General features: G+C 37.6%; 1 protein-coding gene across 2 annotated transcripts in view; it reads left to right on the forward strand.

Moving 5' to 3' along the window:
- Nucleotides 1-19058, forward strand: part of Slc14a2 (solute carrier family 14 member 2) — a 428217-nt gene that overhangs the window by 5042 nt on the left and 404117 nt on the right. For both annotated transcript variants that reach the window (XM_060377007.1, XM_060377006.1), the window contains exon 2: nt 5072-5202. The gene's annotated coding sequence lies outside the window, so the exon portion shown is untranslated. The remainder of the gene's footprint in view (nt 1-5071; nt 5203-19058) is intronic.

Below are 19058 nucleotides of genomic sequence, written 5' to 3' on the forward strand. Positions count from 1 at the left end.
AGGTCATTGCCCAAGAACATTCATTTCTAAAAGCTATGGGATGGAGTGTGATAAGCACAACTTGCCAGCAGCCCTTGGACGAGACATGGGGCAGGGCTGTAGGAAAATAAGGGCAGGTGAACAGCCAGCCACCTCAGCTCTCAGAATACCCCCCTATCTTGGGAAACACGTGGAAAGGGGGACTGTGAAGGCAGGGGAAACAGGAAGGGTGTTCTCTTCAGAGAACAGAGCATGAGTGTGGTTTCAATAACCACAGGGCTCCCTTTGGAGATACAGACTGATCCTGAAATGCGAAATGAGAAACTCTTTTCTACTGAAAAGACAGAGTAGAAAGGAAACTAGTGAGTGTTACTAGGGAAAGCTAATCTAGTAGGAATATGAGAATTTATTCTATGGAGAAGTTGGGATTGGAAAGGACTGTTAATATACTGTAGGATTATGAAATGAGATAGTAAGAATATAGAAATAGTCAACAAAAAGAAATTGTTGTAATTATTATTACTACCATTAGGACTAATAGGAAGCATTCTCAGGATTGATACTGAGTTATTCTGAAATACATGATCCAAAATTAGTTTTAAGAAAGACTAGTGCATCAAATGCAGATATTTAAAATTCTTAAAAATGCTGTGTGTATGGTGCACACCTGTGTTACAATTCTCAAGAAGCTGAGGTAGGAAGATGATGAGTTCATTGACACCTTGGCCTTTATAGAGATGCCAAACCAGAAAAAAAATATGTTAATGCCACTTTTGCATTTGAGCCATGCCAATCATTATCAGAGGTATGGTATGCAGTATTTATGGATAGTTTAACTATTTGGCATCTTTTCTCCCCTGGCAGCTTGCTTAGTACTTTCTGACACTTTGAAAGCTAGCTATCAGGGAGGAGGCTTCTGGACTAGTACTAGCTTGATTTTTCTAAGTCCTGGGAAGGACCTTTTGGTTTTGTCATGGTTTTGGTTTGGTTTGTTTGTTTTGTTTGGGGAAGAGGGAGCCATCAGCTTTCAAATTGGACTTAAGAGCTACTTAATAAGATGGAATTCATGCCTGGCATTGTAAACCTAGTCAAGAACCCATGGGGGGAGAGGCCATAGGCCCCAGAAGAGAGCCTCCTAGTACTGTCTTGCTAAAGTAATATAATGGCCAGCTGCTTTCTAAATATTCATTCTCCTGCCTATAGAGAAGTACGGCTCTCACGACTCATCAAAGGAGCTTCTTTTTGCATCAGATGGAGGCTATTAGATAAAGGCACACAGAACAGAAATAATGATGGGGTATCTATCGTCTAGTGGAATATAACCACCACTATACTCGAGATTCAGAGAACATCATGGAAAGGGGGCTAGAAAGACTACAAGAGCCAGAGGACCAAGAGAAATGCTGGATCTTCTGGATATGACAGGGATGTTATGCCCACGAACTCTCAACAGTGTGGTTGCTTACACAAGGCCTTCACAATAGCCCACCACTCAAAATACCAACATGGAAGGGGTGCTCAAAAGACCCATGTCCCAGTGGTGAGCCCCCAAATGCCTCAAGTACATTCAGGCACCACTATTTGGACTCAGAAATGTATATGCATATATATGTATTTATATATATATATACACACACACGATAAATAAATTCATAACACATAAGTACATCTATATGAATATATATACATATATACATACATATACATGGAAAAAAATTTAAGAGGGTGAGGAAGAGACCTGGGATGAGTTGAGAAAAGATTGGATATGATGAAACATACTGTATTAATGTATGAAATTTTTATAAGAAAATAATTGGTTAACATGTGAAATTGTGGGCAAAACAAAGCATAAAATTTATAGCAAGATTTTTTTTCGAGAAACTTCACTTATTATAAGATAATTTTTAATAAAAATTCATACAATATATTCTGATCATGTTTTCCCTTCCCCCAACTCCTCCACCAGATCTTCCAACCCACCCAATGTCCTCTCTCTCTTCTTTTCCTTTTCTCGGCAAAGAAGCGAGCCACAATTTTAAAAGAATACATTCCTGTATGTTTAACTAATTAGCCAACTTCTCCAAAATGCATGAAGTTACCTTCAATGAAAGATTCTTTTTGAACCTGGTCGTGGACAACCTAGGCTGTAGTCCAGTTATATCTAACAGTGAACTATCTTGCTGTCCTTCTTCAGGGGACGGATTGAAAGAGACTGTAGGGAAAGAACTGTTCTCATTGACTGGCATGCTCTCTTCCTGTGGTGATCATTAGCTGCTGCCATGCTTAGTGGTCCTGATAGAATTTGCTGCAGCACTCTAGAAGTACAGGAAACTATTTTCTGGAAACCAAGTAAAGCTTTGCTCTTCCCCTCCCTTAGCTTTAACAGTTCATTTATACATGTAATTATGTAAGTATGAACGAGCCAGGCTGGTGCGGAAAGGGAAGTCCATTAAAGTTAGAAGTCTTCTATCTTGTCAATGAGTAGCCTACTTCTTTAAATATTCAACTATTGACCCTACTCATAATTTTATAAGCTTAGGAAAATACACAGGCTTTTATATTGAAACCTGGAGCTTGCAAAACAAAAGCATATCATTCTACCAAACTGTGGATAGATTAAAATAAAGCTTTCCTTATCAGGGGTAACAATATGAACGCAACATTCCTTTCCAGAAAGTAAAAATGAGCCCTACCGAAAATCCACTGTGTAGCAGAAGTGACACTGGAGTTTTGTTTGCATGTAACCAAAGTACAGAAAGGTGGGCCACAGGGAAGTCTTTGGCCTCAAATAGCCACCTGGACTTGAGTCCTGGTTCTGCCACCTACTACTCATGTGACTTTATCAGCTTACTTCCTTGAACTTCATATTTATTCTCCCTAACATGGCACTGACTTTGTAGAGTTTTGTTGAATATAAGATGACACAAAACATGAAAACCTGTGCACATACAATGAGTTATCGACAAATGGTAGTTAGATTACTCTACACTTCATAATCATGTACATTCTCAATACTCTCCAACACTAATGAAAGAAATGATGACTGAGGATTTAAATGGCACGTAAGAAATTTATTTGGAAAAAGTTTTAAGTGGAATTTTACTTCTGAAAGCAATTGAGGTTATTTTCATTTTTCCTCCTCTGCCTCGGTTGCAACCTGTGCTACCCAGTATGCTCAGGGAAGCCCTTTGTCTTTCACACACACAAAAACCATGTGTCTTGTTTTGATTCTTCTGGGAATGAACCTTCCAATCGGCCATTTGGTATTGGGGTGCTAGAGTCCAACCTTTTCACTTTTAAAAGAAAACTGTAATCAGTTCAACCAAGAACTCTCCAGTGTCCAAAGAACAACTAAATGAAACCTTCCTCATCATCCTAACCCTTTCCAGTCCCAAGGTGTCTGCCGGGGACTCAGTTCTCAGCATTTTCTTCTTATCCTACAGAAATGCTAGGTTAAAAGAAAAATCTCAGGTTAAAAAAAAAAAAGAAGAAGAAAGAAAAATGAAAATAAAACTTTACACCAAAGCCTGAGATAAAGAGTAGGACGAATTACACAGTTCAAGGCAGGTACTTAACTTTAAATTTTTTCAGGCACTTCTTCTGAAGCCTCAGAGAAAAACTCTGCTACTCAGAATAGAGCTACAAATTGTCACCTTTATCATTAGCGCTTCCCAAGATTTTACCTGTTTTCTCTTTGCCTCCCTGTCTTACCTCCTTCGTACTCTCCTCTTCCCTCTGTCCCCTCTTCCTCTTCTGCCTTTCTGTCCTTCTACAACAATCATAAATACTATTGCTGGATTTTATTCATCACTTTCCACTTATCAGATATTGTGTTAAATGCCCACAATATACATAATTATTTAACCTGTCCAACAAAAATGCAATTTAAAAATATTAAAAGGCTGCTGCTCAAAGATTGCAATGCCTTCAATGAAAACAGACCATAGTTGAGTGGGTACCAATTATCTCAATGGAAATGCTTTTTCTACAATATAAAGAGGCAACATAAATGGAATTTGTGTAACCTTAATGCCATTGTATGATGATAACAGTAAATGGCTTCAATTACTTATACATGTGGATTTGATATATCAAGTTTAAAATAAGCTTATTATTTGTTTAAATGACTTATTTTCATTGACTTTTATATGGAACTCATGTTTGTGTATTTTTCTATAGTGGAGTTATTTAATAACTATCTTGGAGCATAAGGAGAAAGGTGGAATACTTTACTTTTGTAACGCTTATGTAGATTTCAGCCCAACATAGATTAGACTTTTACATATGTGTTATTTTTATCTTTATGTAATGCACATGCTGTATTGTTTGTGTAAACATACTGTGGACCATATTCTCTGGAGTTAATTTGTACACCATAAAAAAATATAGTAAGCCCGTGTGATATATAACTGGGTTCTGGTTTTGGGATGCTATAGAACTGTATTTCAGACCAGACCTTAAAACCTCATAGCTATATGACCCTGGTACAGTTCTTTAACCTATATGAAGTCCATCAAGTTTCTCCTTTCATAAACATGGAGTAATGATGGCGGCTTTCCATAGCCATGGTAAAGGTGGAATGAAGAAGGAAATGAAACGCATAGCATACAGTATACCCACTCCTCAGGAGCCGGGCCTCTTTCTCCACCATGCTTGCTGTTTATCATAGTAATGTGCTCCATTCTACATCTGCACTGGTATTGACCTTCATGTCTATTATGTATGTGTCTGTGTGCATGCATTTGTATAGACTCACATTCACATATGAAATCACATTCATTTATGGAATTCCAGGTATGTCTCCCACTGCAATATCAAGCATCACTTCAATCCATGAAGAATTTCATATAGAACCTTACTTACAGCAACAAAGAAGATAAACATTGCTCTCTGCTCCGCCTGGCTAACAATACCCTGGAAGCCACAGGTGTGTCCTAGCACCACCTAGTGGGAAATTCCACTTTCTACCCAATGATGCAGAATACCTGTTCTAGCCATTGCTCCCACACACCATTTTTTGATGGGGGAGGGGTTCCTTCCATCACGCTAAAGAATGCCCATACTAAATAAGGTGATCTTCACTTCTATTTAGATCTCTCCAGTTTTCTTACTGAGTGTTTCTGGATGTGAGTGCATTGCACTGAAATCTTCCTGCCTCTATCAACAGACAAAGATAAGGCTTAAAGCACCCCAGTCTACTTCATCAACCGGACCTGAATGACCGTAAGTAGAAGCAATATTTTTAAATCTGTGTCTTCAGCTCCTGGGAAGATAATTGTGTGTCTTAAAAGAAGAGCTTACTAAATAAACTTAGGAGCATTTTACATTTTTCTCTGGAAAAAAATAAAACATCATACTTTCAAAGAGAATATTGACTCAAACACAATTCCATTTGTTTCCAAGAAATAGTATGGCATTGGTGTCCTTTTGGTTATGAATAAAATAAAACTGATTATAGAAATTCTTCCTGGTTCCTTTTGATTAGCTCATAGAATATTATCATTTCCTTTAGTGGGTGGGATTTTACCCACCAAAAAAAGTCACTAATAGTAGGGGAAACACAGGCCATTACAGTTGTATGGATGATTATCATGAAAATGTGCTGCACCGTTCAAAATCCAGAATGCAGTTCTGGGTGAGGTAAGAAGTAAACATACTAACTAACATGTCATCTTGGTTAGTAAATTGGACCAAACGGCTAATAACAGCCATGCAAGATCACCCAAACTACTATCAATGTTTTAAAGAAAAGGCAAGACAAAACTGATTATCCTGTTTAGGCCTCTCGCTTAACAATGTGACATATCTAACTAGGATAGAAAGCTGTGGTCTTCATTCTCCTATTGATCTGTCCCAAATGTCCACCCAGGTCCAGAGACATTTGGATTGATCTGATAGATTACTCCACTGTGCCACACAAAATATCCCTGTACTTATGCTAGCTCTGCTCCCAATGCAATCCAAGATAAAAGAAAGGGACTAAGTAGATAGTAGATAAATGAGAATTAGAGGTGAGATTTATTACTGGAATGTATCTATCATAATATTTCAGCTACTTATATAAGCCAAATCTTGTGGAAGAAGACAAAAATTTGGTCCAGACATCATGCTCTCCCTTTCTCCCCTGTGCACATAAATTAGAAGTATATGAACATATTCAACTCACATGACAAGAACATAACTCATCTCAAAGGGTTGGGTTTGTTTTGGCCAAGGTTGAATGCCCTAAGTTTGCCTTTCTGTTCTTTCACTCATGGGGTAAGTGCTGGGCTTCCCACATTTCTTGATGGATATATCAGAATGTCAGTCTGGCTTGGAGGAACAGTGAAGGAAGAAGGAAAAGTACCAGGCTTTCATTCTACTTGAAGTATTTGATTTACAAAGAGGTTCTTCACCAATAGTATGCATAGTATGCATTTGTTTCTGTAGGAATGGTCTTTCAGTTCCTCTGCCTCTTTTATGAGGCATTCCCTCCTCCAACTCAGAAATCGTTGTGATTGTGTTGGTCTGTATCAGCAGTTTCATGTAGCGTAATCCGTCACCATGCTGGATGCTGGAGTAGGGTGGAGAGCGTTCCTTTATCTTTCACTTGGTGCTCAGGCAGCACTCACATTGATTTCTTGGCTTTCATGTTTGTTAGAGGATCATTTGCACTTTTCCTGTATTATGGTTATTCAGACTGTCTTTCAGATGAATCTACAATAGCTCATCATTAACAACAAACATTTATTGAACATTTCTGGGCTGTGGATCAGGCTTTAGGGTACAAACTGGGGATAATAAGAAGAGTTTAATGTACTTCTCTACCCTGGAGGATTTTGCTATCTATTTGACCATGTTTGTTAAACAAACAAAGAACAATAACAACAAAAGATTTGTAACAGATCCCACCCTGTGAGCACCACAGGCTACAGTTTTGCTACTCAGAGAAGAAGGAAATTGGTGAGGGCTAGATTGCCTGAAAGGGATTAGGTATAAGATAGAATTGCAATGGCTTCCTAAGAGAAGTAAAGGCTGTTTATAGGACCTCGAGTGTGACATGTTTCTGAAGATCTCATAAAAAAGAAAAAAATACAGTCCCTATATTTTAAGATGCAATTACCTCATTATTTACGAGTATGACTAAGAATCAGTGTTCAGCTTATTTCTGTGTTGCTTCCTACAGTGTTTCAGCATTAGCAGTCTTGAACACCTTACCTTAATTAACACACCTAGGGAAAGTCAGACAGTCTGATAATTTTGTCACTAAGATCCAGGGCTGCTTGCCAAACTATAGGGCTGTCCTTCTTTACATTTCCTTCATTCTCCCACTTTGAAATCCCTCATCAGAAAAATGGGCATTTGATGGCTTCTTAAAGCAAACTATGTTTTAATATATCAAAAAGAAAAGGGAACACAGAGAATAACTTTGTTGTGGATGCTGACCCAGGAAAGGGTAAGAAGTATCAGAGTTTGACCATGGAGAAAATTCTAATCTACCAAGGGAAACAGCAGTTTATGAGAAGTTCTGGGATTTTTTTAAACTATAAAAGAGAGATATTCATACATTTTTGAGGATTAAAAAGTTATGAATCGTTTGTACCTTTTACTAGTCCAGACAAACATATATTTACCTCAGCTTGTTAACAGAAAGCACTATTGGAAAACTGTGGAAGAATTATTAATATTTTCAAAGGACAAAATCCTAATACCAACTCTTTTTCTTGAATCTCTCTGTGACTTAACTTATAGTCTTCTTTCTTTTCTTTTTAGATTCTCTTTGTTTTATAATTAATTTTAGCTTTGGGGAAATAGAGGCAGGAAAGAAATAAAACTCACAGTGTCTTCCTTTTACTTTATAGAGAGATTATCAATTGTGAAGGCCATAAGGCATGACACAGATAAATCTTATTAAAAACAATTTCTTCTTCATTTCATTGTAGAGGTACTTCTTAGATTCAATTTAGACAAATATTTTGTGAACTTAAAATATAAAATGTTCAATCAAGGATATTTCCTCATTCACAAGAGGTATCTCTAGGTATTAGAGATTAGAAGTTAGGGTCACCCTTTTTTTCTAAGAAATTTCTGGAAGTTGTCATCTCACGTTATTTTTTTTACCATGTGAAGATGCACAATAGAAAATCTATTTCTTTGGCATTTTAAGTGCAGAGCTCAATGGCATTCAATATAGTCACATTGCTGTCCTGCAACCATCACCATACATCCCTAGAACTTTTTGATATTATTAAATAGCAACCATAATCATAAGATAGTAGTTCCCAATCTCTACTTCTCTTAGGCTCTGGTAACCACCATTCCACTTTCTGTCTTTAAGAATGGGAATGCTCTAAGTAATTATAAGATGGAATCATATGACAGATTTTACATCAGTCCTTTGATGTCTGGCTTAATTTACTTCGCAAAATGTCTTCAAGCTTGAACGCTGTATCATAAATCATCATTCCCTTCCTCTTTGAGGGTGAATAATGTTACTTGTAGCCATACACATTTTATTTGTTTAGCACATCAGGGCTTAGAGAAAGCAAAATGTTGACTACCATGCCCTAACATCTATCTATGTCCAAATTTTTGGTATTTTTGAGTAACAGGATTCTCCTTATATTGTAAAATATGCAACTATTTGATTTAAGAGCTTGAATATTGATGGGGCTGAAAATAATATGCCAGGTGATTCCAACCAGAAAAAGCATTCATTCAAAGACATTTATTAGTTCTGAGAACAAGTAAAAATAATAGCCTGCATTTAAAAAAAAACATTTTAAATATATTTCAATTCTTCCTTTCTTCTAAGTCTTTGAAGTGATTTAGCAATGTCAACTCAGTGTCAGCAGATCACTAATGTTAAAAGAGGCTCTTCACAAAGGGGGCTTGGAAGGTCAAAGAAATCTGTGACTGTTGCCTTCAGTGGCATCCGTCCCAGATTCTCTTGATACACAACCATTTAGAATTCTCTGAGGAGTCTCACTGCTTCAAAGAAGTCTTTATTTTCCAAGGACATCTGAATTCAGAATCATGTTTAGTTGTTATTTTTGTAATACTTTGAAATGTTCATATTAAAACAAGATAAAATGTTTAAAAAGGTGACGGAGATCAGAGCTTCTGAGATTGTAAAATCTCAGCTCCTTTTGAGTTGAGCTGAGTGAATTGTGATCCACAGACAAATAAATTTGCCTCAATTTTCCCATTTTCAGGACAAAGGCATTTATACTCACAGTCAGAGAATTCATTTGCTATTTTCTTGAAAATTCTTTAGCTACACTCAAGTGTTTGTCTACATAAAGAACCCTGAAAAATTGATGTAGTAAATAATTTCAGTATTTGTTGTCTGCTTTTTTTGTGGAAAGCACAGTTATGTTATTTAAATAAATTTATTTAAATAAAATGCTGTTTAAATAAAGATTTCTCCTAATCTTTTGCTCTGGGAAGAATGAAGAACATGAACACAGTTAAGGCCTTTTGTTAGACACAAGTTCACTGCAGAATACTGATTATTAACCATGGATCCCATGGTGGGAGAATATGGGGAAGGTGGGAGAAACTCACCAATGTTAAGGGCAAAACACTCAGACCCTTGGAAAAAGAAGTGTTTCCAAAAGAGCAAAAAACAATAAAAATAAACAATAAAACCAGTGCCCTGTTTTTCTGTCTTTTCTTGCCTTTCTATTTTTCTCTTTGCTTTTAATCTTCATTTTCTAAAATTTCTAGAACATACTTTAGTTTGCTTTTCAGTAAGCAATGTAGCTGTTATCTACAACAGCATGGAGTTCATCCAGCAGCTAAGTTTTAGGAAGGAAAAACAACCTTGTAGTAGAATATAGTGAATGAGCAGTAGTAGATAAAGCTCACAGAGGAGGAAAAGTTACTAACCAGTAAAACCAAGTATAATCAGATCATGAAGCCATCCAAGCTTTAGGAATAATCTAAAACGCCTGTATTTGCACACATGAACATTTGGAAATTTAGCTCAAGCACCCAATTTGAAATGGTAAGGGAACGTGGAGTTTCTGATAAACAGTAGTTCTATAATGAGGGTGTAACTAAAAACTTAAATGATATTATCATATGAAATATAAGTGATTCTGATATACTAAATGAAGTCACATATAACAGATCTAGAAAGAATTTGACCTTGATAGTCAGAGAGTAGCTCATTTGAAGGATGGGAAAAGTGCCATTCAGTCCTGTTTGAAGGAAGTCACCTGCTCTAAGGCCAGTGGCCACCTGTACTGGGCTCATCCAACAGGAATGTTTGTGTAAAGCAATCTTTTTTATTTTGGCAATTACAGTTACCCAGACCTTTGTTTCTCAGAGACTGAGTCTCATCATTCCTCCCTCCTAGATTTCTGGATTCTGTTAAGGGAAAAATTTGCTTAATAAAATGAATGTTTCAGGCAACTACTAATTCATCATACCAAGGCAGAATTTTAAACTTATATAATTTGGGTTTGATCTTGACTCATTAATGAGTCCATGAGGGAACCTGTTACATTCCTATTGTCACAGCCATGAGTCTTGAACATTAAGACAGGACGTGAAACCATTTGGAATATACTTAACCACTAAAGCTGCTTAGGACATTTGACAACATGTATTACATCTTTTGTTTATAATATTTAGAGACCAATATTAAACTAATTTGAACAAATAAAGGGGAATGTTGAAATCTATATATGAATTCTGAGGCTGCATTCAAACTATTACAGATCAGCTGGCTTGAACAATAGAAATTTGTCTCCCAAGACTAAAGACTAAATACTCAAAGTCAACTGTTTATCAGTTTGGTTTTTTTCCTAGGCTTTATTGTTTTGTTTGCAGATGGTGACGTTTGCTCTGTATCTTCAAATGGCCTTTCTTTCTGTGTATACGCATCATTGGTATCTCTTCTGTATGTAGAAAAATCTTCTTTATTAGAAGGCCAAGCATATTAGATCAATACCCACACTAGTGGCCTCCTTTGAACTTAGCCACTTTTTTAAAGGTAAGCCTGCTTCAAGCACAGGAATTTTGGGATAGCATAATTCAGCCCACAACAGGGTTGTCTGATCAAAGTATTTAACTGGTAAAGGTGACACAAGTCTGGAAACTTGATGGCTCAAATATGGTTAAGATTCCCTTCCTCTAAATGTCAGCTTTGTTCCTTTCATTGGGTATCAATGTTCCACAACAACCACTCCTGTAGGAGGGAGCCATATCATTCCAATAGTCCCACCCCAAATACTGAATACATGATTAAATACAAAAATCATTGCCTAGCAGCAATTGAGTTTGAAACCCCCAGAGACAAGCCTCTGATTCTGCTATTTGTCATCAGGTCATCTTCAATGGATCAATCATCAGTTGTAACAGGATCAATCACTACAACTAATCCAAGTTCAGTAAGTACTCCCTATCAGGTCAGTTAGTTACTAAAGCCAAGGAACCAGGGTCTTATCCATATGTGAGCCCATTTCTAAAACACACTTGAGAACACATGGGTTAGGAATAAGAGTTTTCTTAATAGAGGAAAACTGCCAGGGAAAGTGTAGCTCAGATATCCAGCATATCACAGAGGACCAAAAACAGGAAAATAAGCAAAAATTCCATTGTGATGTAGTAAATTTGGTGGTTGCATCAGAATCTTGAGGGATCATCAAAGGGTTCATGCGGATAGTGACCTTAAAGACAAATACCAAGAAGGTAAAAGCAAGCCAAGGGAAGTGAAGCATGGGGAAAATGCACACATTTTTCACTGGGGACTTTAGGGAAAGTGCAAAATTTGGTGCGGTGCAACAGAATAAAAAATTGAGGACAAAAAGTACACATCCTCAAAATAGGCATTTTGGGAGGATTACAGTAGATCAAGAGTGAGCATGTAATTTTGGCTCTTTTCCCAATTAAATAACAAAGCTCTGAATTTCCATTAAGATGAAGATATGAAGGGAAAGGGGTGGAAAGTATAATTTGGGGCTGGTTATCTGAGAAAGCTTACAATTGCCATGTGCTAAGTCTGGCCATGATACTGAGTAGGACTCTGGGCTGAAAACATCTCCACTTTGATTCTATTTAGCCTCTCATTTGAGATGAAAAGATTTACATTGGTGAGCTTTTAGGACTCTGCCAGTTAGGCTGGTTTCTACTTATCTTTCTGACTTGAAGTTGGAATCTAAAAATCCTTGCTTGGCACAGTTCCACTCTATGGAACAATGCAGACTAGTCATCATGGCTTAACTATGAACAATTAGATATCAATGTGATGTCACCAGAGAAAGAATGACATGTTAGGGGTAAAGATGGTTCTGATGTAAGCACTCCAAGAAAGGAGTATTTGCATTGTGAGTTTCCACTGGATTGAAAGGATGATAGAGAGTCCCATAGGCAAAGACAAAGAGTCATCATGGAGAAGGGACTTGTGCACCAACTGGAGGGAGTCTGAACAAGAAAGTAAAGGTGGAGAAAAGCTAATATTATCCAAGTCAAATGCACTAAGGCTTTCAAAGGCCAACCTCCCTTCTGATACTACTACACACTATCTTCTTTTAAATATTCTACATTTTAACCTACTTCTGAGGCTTTCTACATCTCTTGCTATCAATCAAGCTCGGCACAAAGCTCTAACCCTACATGGAAGTTCTCTCTCCCACTGCCAACATTTCCCAAAGGAACTCAACAGGAGGCAACTGAATAATAAAAACAAAAACAAAACAAAACAAAACAAAAAACTACTACGTTATAGAAAGAGCCTCTGCAAAGACTAACACTGTTTGGGAAATCATGTGAGAAGATCCATCTCTACCATCTTGCTCAACATCACGACCACGGTAGTCATCAGGCCTACATGCCTGGTACTCAGGCTAAGAATCCTTCCAATAGCTCTAAGGGGTGAGACCTATATTAATTCTCTCCATCTCTCTAAAAATGAGTTAAAATAGAGCTTACAAAGATGAATGGCCCATATAAGATCCATATATGGTTAGAGAAAGAGTTGGGAATCTGATTGTAGACAGTGTACATCACTGAGTGAGTGCCATCACACTGGGGACTCAGAAAAAAAACAACAGCTCAAGACATGTGCCCAAAATGTCAGCCATGATTTCACAGATGATCCAAACTTTGCCAATTGGTGTGGAAATCTTTCCTCTGTTCTTCTTATTATTTCCTCTGTACCTCTTCATTTGTTTAGTGGGCATAGCCTAAATACTGGGAGGTTTAAGAGTAGGATTTTACTTTAAAGAAAATAGAGATTGTTTTTTTTTCCCTAAATAAAAGAGGAGGAAGTATTTCAAGTCTAAAATTTTCAAGGACCAAGTGAAGGGAGACTGGAAGGCCTGGGAAGAAGCAGATTTGGTGCCAAAGAAAGCTTGATTCCAACCTTGACCTTAGCCAGTGGAGAAACCACAATTTCTGTGATTCTCAGCTCCACATCTGTAAAACAATGCTGTTGAAAGGACTAAGATGAACACTATACTTTTGAAACATATTAATTTGTAGCAGAGTACAGGGCATAGAGTATCCACTGAATGAAAGTTGCTATATTACTTGCTTTTTCTTTGTGTAGTGAAATTCTAATCTGCCTCTCTGGCACATAGCAACCACCCCCACCTTGAGAAACTTCACCCACCAGACAATTTATCCTGTTGATCTTTCCTCAACATAGTGCACACATTTGTTTAAAGGACATATCGGATCCCTTCTTTGAGGGGGTTCTCTTACCCAAAACAAAAGAACAAAAGAAAAAAAGTTTCATTTTATTGTTCTGCATTTTAAATACACTTGGGAAAGCTATCATGAAAAAATCCTTATTTCTGGTGATGAATTAATGAGCATCTGAGGAAGAAATGGATTCTTCCCTCTACCCTTCACATTGGTTTTCACTGGCGGTGTGTGTAGGTATATGTCTCTATCTGTGTTGATGAAGGTATATATGCCTTACTCTCTTGACTAATCGCCGTGAGAAGCCTTCACTAGGACTTCTGAGATTGGGATGTAGCTATTCTCTTTCCCACTGACAATCAAAGTGAGAGATATCTTCTCTTAGCTACTGTAAGAAGACAGCCACCCTTGAAAGCCAAAGACAGCTACCTTGGACAGAGCCCCGAAGCTAAGATACCCTCTCTCCCATCCCCTCCCCTCCCCCACCAAGGCTCACACTATTCTGCATTTCAGTTGGTCTCACAGGGGAAATGGGGCCTTGGTTAACCTCCTTTGGTGAGACTTGTAATATAAACACAGACTGCTGTTCTGTCCACTTCAGAAGAGCCACTTCAATCTACTCAGGCACCTTTGACTTTATTCTCACTAATTCCAATCCTCCTTTTAAAACTTTAATAAGAGCATGTTTTCATCTGGTCTCAAGGGACTAATTTATTTATTTAAAGTAATAATAAAGTTTTAGCATAATCCCTTGTTCCCAAGAAGTAAGGAGACTCTTTGAACAATTTGTTTTTCCCATCCTTGAAGTGTGAGGGAGACTAGAAGGCAACTGTGGGGGGTCTCAGAGCCCACTGTCATGGCAACAGCTGGATTTTTCTAGGCTGCCTAGCCATCAGCCTCAGGGAGCAAAGCATTAGAAAACAGACTCACAGTTTTCTGCTTTCTCATGCTCAGCTACAAATTTCTCTTCTTCAAGAACCCATGGATAAGATAGAATGAGGCCCCCCAGTTCAGCTGGAATTTAAAATAACAACTGTGACTCAGTCTACTTAGGCTTCAGAGTGGAGACCTGTAAGACTCAGGGTAAACCAGATGGTGGGTAATTACTCTGAATTTTTTTTCTTTTTTTTATTTCATGATATGTAGTCAAAGGGTGGTGGGGAGTCTCTAAGAGCTGGATGAGTGAGCATGCTTTAGGAAACAGGAAGAGTTCAGGCATCTTAGTCTTCAGTGGTTGCTGGAGACAGAACCACCTCCACTAGGAAAACCAATGTTGTTTGACATTTATCTGCTTGCTAATGTACTAAATAGTTTAAAAAAGTTATTGTATCTTGCACTTATGTGGAGAACACACTACTGCTATTTCCATATTTTGGATAGAAAGAATGAAGTCTACATAGACAACTTGTCTAAGATTATAGAACCAGTAAGCGACCATTGGCTGCAGGATACTTCTGAATCCACTGTGACTCTCAGGCTGGATGGGTTGGTGTGGGATGACGTGGGTGGTTATATAAATTAAGAAAACTTTGATGTCAATTAATTAAGTAGCCCAATTTACATAAGTAAATGGGTGTTTTCTCTTCTAATGAGAGTCCAGAGATGGGCAGCACCAGGTATGTACACAGCACTTTAGTGAAGCAGGAGAGTTCGCCCATCCTTTTCCTCGTGCCTATCGCCTCTTAAAAGACAAGCCATCCATCCCTAGAGGGCACATTAGTTTTCAAGGCAAGAAGAAAAGGTTTCATGCCAGTACACTGTTTCTACACTTCTGTCCGCCATGCTTTCTGGCTCCTGCCTTTTAATAAGATGCATATTTTAGTTACTCTAATTTGTTAAATTTCAAAGAAATTTTTCCATGCCTTAGGGCTGCATTCCATTGCAGGATAGGGAGTTCTAGGTTCATATATGAGGAGTTTTGTGTCCCATTTAAAATAGATTGTGTCACTGTAAGTAGATAATAGAAGAATTCTTCATTTTCTATTTCCATTTTCTCATTAAGAATGTCTTTTCTATAAGACAAAGGAGAATCTGTCATTGATTAAAGGGATTAAGAATAAGAACAATGAAAATGAGGATCATGTTAGTGACAGAATATGGGGTGATTTATTATTATTACAACATTTTCTTTAAAGTTAAATTGTATTTTGGTCAACAAGAAAAAGAAAAAAATATTTCAGGTCATTGAAAAAGAATATATGACCCAATTACCATGACAGTGGCAAGTCTTAATAAATGTAATTGTCAGAAAATTTCTAGAGCTGGAGCTATTTCCAATAGCTGTGAGTATCTCTGTGTGTTGTCGGCTGTACCAAAATATATGGATTTCCTCTTTCCATAGTTGGGACCCGTTACTATTAGGTGACCTCTCTGGTTACTGCATATTACTGCATATTACTATTAGGTGACCTCTCTGGTTACTGCTGATATATTGATGACAACTAGGTTACACCCAGATCATTTCTGCCAAGGCAGAGTCCAGGTCTAAGAGAGATTCCTGAAGGAATCTCTGTTCCTGAAGGTCTGGCCTCTCTGTTCTCAAAGTGGCAGTGGAGGAGATGCCTTTCTCTGTCTTGAAAACTAGCAAAGAATCCAGAGTATACTGATGTGACCCACATGTCTGCTCACTTACTTGCTGCTTCTAGTTAATGCCTTGCAGCACTCAGGTGCACATGGATGGAAGCCCAATCCTGCCTCGCAGAGAGATGGAAGATAAAAACTGATAACTAAGGAGCTAAATACATACAGAGAGAAAATTAGAATGGTGGATGTGAGAATCACGTGTTTGTTTGTTTTGTTTTGTTTGTTTGTTTGTTTTTTCCTCTTTCTCTGCTTTCAGCCTTTCCTTTCCTGACGTGTCAGGTGAGCAGTCTTCCAGGTCTGCTTCTGTCTGCTAGGAAATCTTCTGCTACTTAGAATGCATTAACTCAAGCTCTATCTTTCCTAAAGCACAGAGGCACAGAGGTGTTCTTGGAACACTCTTCAGTCAGCTTCCACAAATGAGCTTAATCTCTTCCATCAAAATCCTACTCAGAGTTGGGGATGATGACTCACACCTTTAACCCAAGTGCCCAGGAAGTTGAATCAGGGGGATTAGAAGTTCAAGTCCAACCTAGGTTGTACATCGAATTCCAGGCCAATGTAGACAACAAGAGACTCTGTCACAAAAAGAAGCTCTTTCTAGCTCAAGGTCAGGAATCTTGTCTAATTCAGGAAGTTTCTAGATAGAACACTTCTCTCTATGGAGTGAATATGGTTGGCAGTGTAAAGACCTTATCCACACTGCTTGAATTCTAATCATGGATGCACATGGGCTTGCTCTGAGTCCTTGGATAAGTTAGTATTCCTGTACCTCTGTTTCCTTATCTTTAAAATGAGGTCAATAATAAGCTATATATCAAGCATTCAATGATTGAGCTTTTGTATAGCTTGGAATCAAATATACATTCTCTTCAAGGTCATCATCATCAATATCTTTAATATTACATGTCAACTGATTCTACTCATAAAAACTAAGTCACCAGATCCTCTTTCATTTTTGTGATTCCTCTTCTTGTTCCTCCTTCCTTGCTTCATGAAGTTTGTATTAAGGTTCTTTGGCTGCCATAAAATTTACCACAAACTTTAGTGGCTTGAATACAAAAAGATTATTATCTTACAAGTCAAAAGTCTAACATTGGTCTCACTGAACCAGATAGTCAAGGTTTTGGCTGAGCTGTGTCTCTTTCTAGAGGCTCATGGGAGAATCCATTATTGTACTTTATCTAGCTTCTAAAGGCTGCTTACATTCCAGAGATGCCAGCATTCTCCTTGCTAGTCATCCACATCCAGGAAATGGTCTAAAGTTTTAAGCATTTTGGTTCATTTGTGACCACCTAGATAGTTAAATCCAAGAAAATCTACATATCATGAGACTAGCTGAAGAATGGGAAATGTAAAATATTCATGGTTTCTGCGGTTGATCTCTCGGGGACTGATTATTCTGCCTATCTGTACAAGTTTCTTGAATGCAGATCTCTCCTCTGCTAACTTTTCTTCCTGAACCCTTGCATAGAAAAGCTTTTCAAAAGCTGTGGGTGGATGTAATCCAATATTTAACATAAAAGACAAAAGGCTCAAGGAGAATTTCAAAAAGGTAATTGTTTTTCCAAAGTTGTTTTCTTAACATTATTTATACAAACTATTACAATGAGCTGTTATACTTCAGTTAATATCGCAGAAAGAAAAACAGTATTTTTATTCCAAGTTTCAATAATGTTAAATTTTTATGAACAACAACAAAATAAGAAATAGTAACAAGAGTGCCAAGGCCCAGAGTATTTCACAGTATTCTACGCAGCCTCCTAGAAGGCTGGTGAATGTAGCAGCATTACTACCCAGGTCTGCCAAGTAAGGAACCCATGCATGGAGAGATCGAATCACTTTAATAAAGTCGCAGTATAATCCAGAATCGAAAGCTGAAATAATAAAGTCCTGGTGTCTTGATGATTAAGCTTGTGACTCTAAGTATCTTCCTGTGTTTTTAGGCAAAACACTCTGACCTTTCCTCTCTATATTAACCACTCAAATAATGTGTAAAACACCGTCCCTCTTCTATCAATGATATTTACTCTCAATATGACCATAATACAAGTAACACAACCATATAATATATACACTAACACTGTGAGAGAGTTTGGATCATTTTTGGAGAATGGCACACATGTTAATTATCTAGATTGTATGTATACATGAGGCACTAGGTAGTTTATTCAAGACCATCTGTGATACAGGTTTTCCCATTTCCCTGGTCAACCTCTGCAGAATGGTAATGAGAACAATCCTTCAAATAAATAAGTACATGCTTAAAGAGCATTATCAAAGAAGAACTGCACATTTCTTTAGGAAGAAACAAATTACGAAGCTTGAAGCCTTTCTTACAATGTCTTAAAAACTTGCCCAAGGTATTTAAAATAAGATCCATTGCAGCAGTGAAAATACAGAGTGATGAGAACTTGAACCACTGTTGAAACTAAGAGGGGAGCATCAAGTAAGTCATGGCTGTAACATGTCTCAACCCATTGTTCTAATTACCTGGTGTTCCACAGACCATTTAGAAATGTGTAAAGATTAACCAATTTGGATGCCAGCTTTGAAGATTTCATGTGGCAAAGCAGGATACCCCAGGCTAGCACCATGGGCAACACCCTATGTGATAGAACTCTAGAGACTACATTTAAATACATTTCAGATAGTTACTTTTAAAACTCTGTTATAAGTACAACATAATTGGCTTAGTCACAAGATTTTTGAAAAGTACCTCCTAGGTAGTCTGCTCCAGGCTAAATGTTATGGGAGATGAAACTAAACTACTTATAGGCCACTTGAGAGACATGCCCAGGAAAGCACTGTGATTCAGAATATAATCAAGTGTCAGGCTATGTGATGAGGCTTCCAGTTCTGGTTCA

The sequence above is a fragment of the Meriones unguiculatus genome, chromosome 2 (assembly GCF_030254825.1).
Source record: "Meriones unguiculatus strain TT.TT164.6M chromosome 2, Bangor_MerUng_6.1, whole genome shotgun sequence".
Classification (NCBI taxonomy): Eukaryota; Metazoa; Chordata; class Mammalia; order Rodentia; family Muridae; genus Meriones; species Meriones unguiculatus.